General features: G+C 34.4%; 1 long non-coding RNA gene across 1 annotated transcript; it reads right to left on the bottom strand.

Annotated features, from left to right (window-relative positions):
* Positions 1-265: 265 nt before the first annotated feature.
* On the bottom strand, positions 266-5981 carry LOC132635682 (uncharacterized). Its single transcript, XR_009580667.1, has 4 exons — positions 5117-5981; positions 2760-3919; positions 1562-2379; positions 266-415 (listed from the first exon to the last, which is right to left on the bottom strand). It is a non-coding gene; the product is annotated as an uncharacterized LOC132635682 (long non-coding RNA).
* Between the last annotated feature and the right edge of the window lie 798 nt (positions 5982-6779).

Below are 6779 nucleotides of genomic sequence, written 5' to 3'. Positions count from 1 at the left end.
AATGAGATCCAAATAAAGGAGACATCATTAAATCAAGTATTAACATAATATGCTTCATATTGTATACATTCAGTTATGGAACAAAGTTATACAGCTATATTTTGAGCTTACTAGAAAGGTAAAAACAGTAAAACGTACGTGATCCAACTTATGTATGAGGCATATTACGGTTGTGTGAAATCTGATTTTTAGCAGCTGCAATTGAAAAGTCAATATTTCAGTTGGGTATCCGTAAAGGAAAGGTAGGTTTGAGACCAATCAACTTTAGCAAATCCTGGTAGAATTTGAAGTATTGAAGTACAATACATGATGGGTCGAAGGAAATGGGGATAGCTTCTCCAGATAGCAGTGTCCCACAAAAGTAAGTTGTTCCAGGCTCTTTGATATGTTCTATAGAATGAAACTCTTTCATGACCTGAAAAGAAAAGTTGAAGAGGTTCAGTCTAAAAAGGAGAAAACTTAGTTGCAAAAAATCCCATAATATTTGAGGATCCTTTAATTCAATTCATATCCTCAGAAAACTGTAATGTTGTTCTAGATTTGAAACTTATGCTTATAAGCCCTCATCAATACCTAGAAATTTGCAGTAAAACCATAATGATAGTATTTTGAAACTGCCAATGTTCACTGAAAGCAGTTCCAAATGATAGAAGGCAAAAAATGATTCTTTGGCTAAAGCTTTTGCAAAATGAGGACAAGCCACTTATCCCTAAAAGGAGTTGCAAAATAAAAATAGAAGACAAAGCCATTTAGTTTTAGTCTAATAATACACAACGAAATGAGTTGCAGATTGTAAAGCAATACTAACCTGTGCATTTCAAGTTAAATCATGAGCAACAAACTTAAAGAAAAGCCCATACTGTTAAAAAGTGATGTTGCTAGTGTTTTATTTAGACATGGCTGCGGATAGTAAACCTGGAAAGAATCTAAAGGATGGAAGTTAAAAATAGAATCATTAAAAAAGTTACGGACAGTTAGCATGTAAAAATTGTTGAAGGACAGAAGCTGAAAAAACATTAGAGACATGATCTGAAGATACCAAAATACAATCAATAATTGAGGAGACCAAAATATACTCCATAAATTTCATACCTTTTCAACATCATTAACCTATGTATCCTTTTGTGTCTTATGTATTTCACGTATAAGCTAGTAATGGACCGCTTATGAACTAAACTTCATAAGGAGAGTCCTGCAACTGCCAGATCTGCTTCATTTACGAACTCATAAATTTGCTTATATTAAACCTATCCCATCCTATCCATGTATTCGCTGAAATAGATTTAACTATATACATATGCCTTTTAGGCAATTAATGTATATCATTTCATTTCTACACCACCATTTCTTCCATTCTCTCATCATATCATTAAAAATAACATTTAGCAAAAGAAATCACAATATGGAACAACAAAAGGTAGGCAACATATTCTCGAGACAAAAGAATTAGGATGTCTATAATTACACATAAATCAGAATTTTCATTCGTAAATAGAGGATCTTTAGTTATTATGACCTACTGTATCTTTCGTTCATAGTGATATAAAGCAAGAAAGTTAACCTCGAGTAATGCCTTCTGAGACATTTTACATGATTGCACATTGCACCACAAAAACTGGACATTCTACTGAATTGTTGGCAAAGAGTGCTATAATTCTCCTCGTGTCCTTGCATTTAAAAGTGTGAATTATAGCCCTTTCGTTCTTCTTCAACACTCTTGTTCCACCTCTTAAGCCTAATACTTATGATTCCCACCTACTCCGACTGAGCTCTTACACACTTTCTTCGGCAAAATCGAGAAGGTTTCTTGTAATTACCGAGGAGAGTTACCAAAGGAAGTACCTCTTCGATCATAATCGCGGTCGCCCTACCACTACATGATGGTAGTTTAGACTGTTACGACAACTCAAAAAAGAAGAGAACATTGGCATTAATTACCCAGAAGCTCATCGCCTTATTATCTATTTGCCCGAAAATCATTAAATAATTTTTTAACTAAAAAATCATCAACTTTCAGTATATATTCTAGAATATCAACTTAGCCAAAAACCAGTAGAGGTTGGCCAGAACTCATCCAAACACATCTTAAAATAATTTTTTTCCCATTAGAAATCAATTTAAACAAAAGAAAATATGTTCCCTGACCCAACCATCCTATACCCCACCTATCTCCAGCATCATAAATCTCAAGAATACACCGCCCGCCTATTTTTTTCTTGTAAAGTAAACACACAATGGAGGTAGCTGATCAGTTTACCAGCTATCATACAACACGAAAAGTTTATTAGTTTCAACTCCTTACCACTCAGCCTTCTCGTTCCATACAAACTACTTCAGCAAAATACTCAAATGTTTCCTCCAAGTCTATTTCAACCAAGCCTATATGAATGACATAACAGTAGAATATTAGTTTGTAACCAGGTCCGAAAAGAGAGGGAAAAAAGAAAAGACACAATATAAGTAGCTGAAGATGCAATAAATAGACTATGCCCTGATCTGTCTCAACACCATTACATGGGAGATATCATGACTTATTACTATCTTTCAATGAATGATTTATTTTCAGGGGTTCGATGAGCATCTATTGCTTCAACTAGTACACTTTTCTCTATTATGTCATTTAATATATCTTACCTTCTCATTTTCAAATGATATCCTTATTCTTCACAAATATTCATTTTTTGTTTCCAAATTTTCTTATAATTTAATCCATAACAATTTTCGCATTGAACCCACAAATGCTTGTATTTTTGAGTTACCTCAAGATCATTATGACTTTCTCGTATAGTTAGATCACTGCCATTCGTGCGAGTTCACGACAACCTAAAACAAAACCTGTGGACTTCATTACTTCAAATAAGAGGAGTCGGGCATATATCATCAAACATCTTGGGTGCATAACCCACTTCAATGATTACTACAAATAATCACATCATTAAAAAAAATAAAAAATAAAAGGGGAGAGAAAGTGACAGAACAGAGAATTAAATACCCTTAATATTACCATGTAGACCAAAATACAAAAAATAACATATATTGGTATCAAAATTTTATAGCAACAAACACAAAACTAATAAAATAAAAGAAGTAAATTGAGAAGTTTGGAAACTTGCAGAGGCACTCCACAGCCAATACAGCTCTTGGAAATCATATACTTTAAATGATACCAAATACTATTTGCTTATTGAGCAAAAGATGAAGGCATTTTACTATCAACAAACAGTTAACCCAACTTAACACAGAATAATGACATTAAATCAACTATTTACCATACTACTCTGCATTGTGAATGACAGGCAAAGTATGGAACAATCATGTCATATGCTGAAGCAACAATCTTACTCGACCTTATGCAATTTATAAGGAAAAACTCAAAATCGAGAACATCTAGATCACAATTATTATTTGATTATTTATCCCTTAAATTACATCGTCACATGTTCAATAAGACTCTAAGATGACCTCTCCCAACGTTTTGTATTTGAGAGTGCATAGCGCCTGCAGCCAAATTTTAGTTAGTCTAATGCTAATTACAAAGGGACCATATGCTTCAAATTTAAAAGAAATCCTACAGGTTGCTGCTTGATACCGAAGAATGCACATGAAAAATGATAGTAATGTCTATGCAAATGAAATGAATAATTTAGACTATACAGGTCCAACACAGTATGCTTGAATTTGAAGGTCTCTATCAACCGACACACTTTTTTTTTCACATCCACTGCAATAACTACATTCCAGTTGCAAAAAAAAAAAAAAAGTTAAAATAACACATCAATTTAGAGATGAACAATAGAGCAGAAGGGATGGTCTAATTACTAACCGACTAATAGATATCTATTCAAGAGCCTTGAACTTTGAGGATTTCCATTACTATAAAAATCTTGATTTCACTTTGAGCTGCTCCGAGTGCTCGATCCTTATGTAAATAAATTCACGTCAAGAATTGAAATTCAATTAAATTTTGCTCTTTATATCCATTTGCAGCGTGTTATACAGATGTTATTAAAACATATTTTGACAATTAGCCTATCTCAAGATGATAACTTAACATCATTCTTTCAATAGTATCATGACTCACAATTATAATCATACTGACTGTAGTGCATACTTATCACCATTCTCTTTAAATTGTAAATATCGTTTGGTTTAACAAACTACTCTCACTTTAAAATAGTAAAAGCATTTTGAAGGGAAGAACAAACGTATTACAATAAATGATCTAATAAACTTGTACCCGAGTCTAGTTCGTAAACGATGCCCGGTAGAAGTGTAGAAGTGTACTCCTGGGTTCAAATGATCTAATGAATTTGCAGCCAATTCTAGCTCGCAAACGATGCCCCGTAAAAGTTTACTCCTTGGTCTGATTAAACTAATAAATTTGTACCCGATTCTAGCTCGCAAGCGATGCCAAGTAAAAATGTACTCCTTGGTCTAAATGATCTAATAAATTTATACCTAATTCTACCTCGCACACGATGCCCACTGAAAGTGTACTCCTTGGTACCCCTTTTAACAAATTTCTCACTTATGTAGATTATATAATAGACGCAATCATTTGAAAAAAGAACTTCACAAAAAAAGTTAGATCTAAGTTCTTGGACAAAAGGGGCATATTGAAAAACATAGTAAAACCATACGGAACAGAAAGAAAATGGAAGCAACTGCACCATATGCAATATAAGAGACATAAGGGGGAAACTAAATAAGAGTGACAGTGAGGAACAGGAAAAGTCATCAATACGTTGTGTAGGCTCACAAGAATCCAAACTTGCCACTTGAACAAGATAACACGTCATTACAACAAAATTTGAGCAATGTAGCAACATATCTCCCAAGAGTTGCACCAGTAAAAAAGATGTTTAAGAAAGAAGAAAATTCATCCTCTTTAAAGCTAGAACTTATATTCATGTTCAATTGATAAGAGTCACTGTCAAAATCAAATGAATAATGAGGGCACCGATCGTTGTATCTACTTTCGGTTCTGACAAGGTTATAGTATATAGTTTTTCTTGTAGACACAAAGTTCGACAAAATGTAACAGTAGCTTAGTAAAAATACACAACACAAGCAAATGGAACACATTCTAACATGCTTTTATAACACATCAATGTACCTTTGGAGCTCCTGCATGATAGAAGACTAAGTTACAGAGCACCTGGGGAGAAACAAAAGCGACAAAAAACTATTTAGCTGTTTCAGGCATATATTCAAACACCTTGGGTTCATCAGTCTGCACAATTCTACAATAGCACAACCCAATTCACACAAAGTACAATAAGCACACATGCAACAATTAACAATACTGGATACTCGACCGAATGACGTCTTCTTATAAAAATTCTAGCTCTGGCACAAAATCCACCAAAGTTGAGCCAATGATCCACAATTGAAGAATCTCCAAAGAATATATTTCACACATCACTCAAACTACACTTATACTTAAGAAACATAAATTCATACACGGTCATAAGTATGTTTAACGGTAGATATTCATCACTTGAAGAAATTTAAGACTTTAAAAAGAACCTCATAAATTGTCCAGCCCGAAAAATGTCTAAACCATCACAACATCATAAGACATATCTGATTCCTTTGAATGCTCCACACACTGCATAACACCAAAAATCAAGAAAGCTTAATTCAGAAGTCATGGAAGGTCAAAAAGAAAAAAGGAAAAAAAAAACACCATGAAAACTCACAGAAGTAACGATGCAGAGGAAAAGGAACAGAGACATGGGTTCAGGATGTACAGAGGAAATGAAGCCAGCTGTCCCACAAAACCAAGTGATGAAACATGTGTCACCAAATATAAAATTAAGACCGCTTACTGAAATGCTCACATAGTTGATCACATTAACGAAAATGCCCTTCGTCGTACAAGAGCCTTCACTTATTAATAGTAGAAACTACACGAGTTCCTTCTCTCTCTCATTTTTTGCTAATACGCATATTATTTTTCAAGTAATTCTCCAGCTCACCAATAGGTATTATACGCCCTGAACCCCCATCATGGCTCTAGCCCAGGCGAGGAGCTTTCGGCATTCCAAATCAAATTTGTGTATATCATATCATTTATAATCGCTAGCGGCGGCCCCAATTTCAAAATTGATGTGGCATCAGTTATCTCGCTACATTCTATTACCGGTTGACACCATTTTGGAAAACTTTGATTCCGGCTACAACTTGTTAAATTCCGTTAGGTTCTCTGTCAAATACTAACTGATTTGAATCCATATTCTTTGGGGTTTTAACTTTGGTTGTTCTTTCCATCAAGCTAAGAAAGACCCTATCAAAAACTATTATTAGTTTAGTAAAGTCAAGCTTGGCTCCCTAAAGACTAAAGAAATGGATAAAAAAAATGGGGGACTTATGCAACGGGCTATGCCACCCAAACCAACTGAGGGAAGTCGCATTCGTCCCATCGCAAGCACCTACAATGTCATGATCACATTGGTTTACCCTAGTTTCTTTGGTAGTTTAGCGTACGGTCTAAAAGTGTGGGGTTACCTTACTAAAGTTCTTTTGCCTGAACCTAAAAAGAGAAAAATAGGTTCTAAAATTGCTGACTGTATGCTTATTGGATATGCTGAATGTCACGCCCCAAAAACCACCCTAGGCGTAACAGGCATCCGATGTATGAACAACATCGGAAGCACCTTATAAAACCAATAAATGTCTAATCTCTTTCAATAATCTTTTAATAAATACGAAAACCAGTCATTAATAAATTTGATAAAAGAACGATCATACTTTGAGATAATCCAGTGGAAGTCAAA

This window comes from Lycium barbarum, chromosome 4 (genome assembly GCF_019175385.1).
Source record: "Lycium barbarum isolate Lr01 chromosome 4, ASM1917538v2, whole genome shotgun sequence".
Taxonomy (NCBI): Eukaryota; Viridiplantae; Streptophyta; class Magnoliopsida; order Solanales; family Solanaceae; genus Lycium; species Lycium barbarum.
This window is presented reverse-complemented; position numbering and strand designations above follow the sequence as displayed.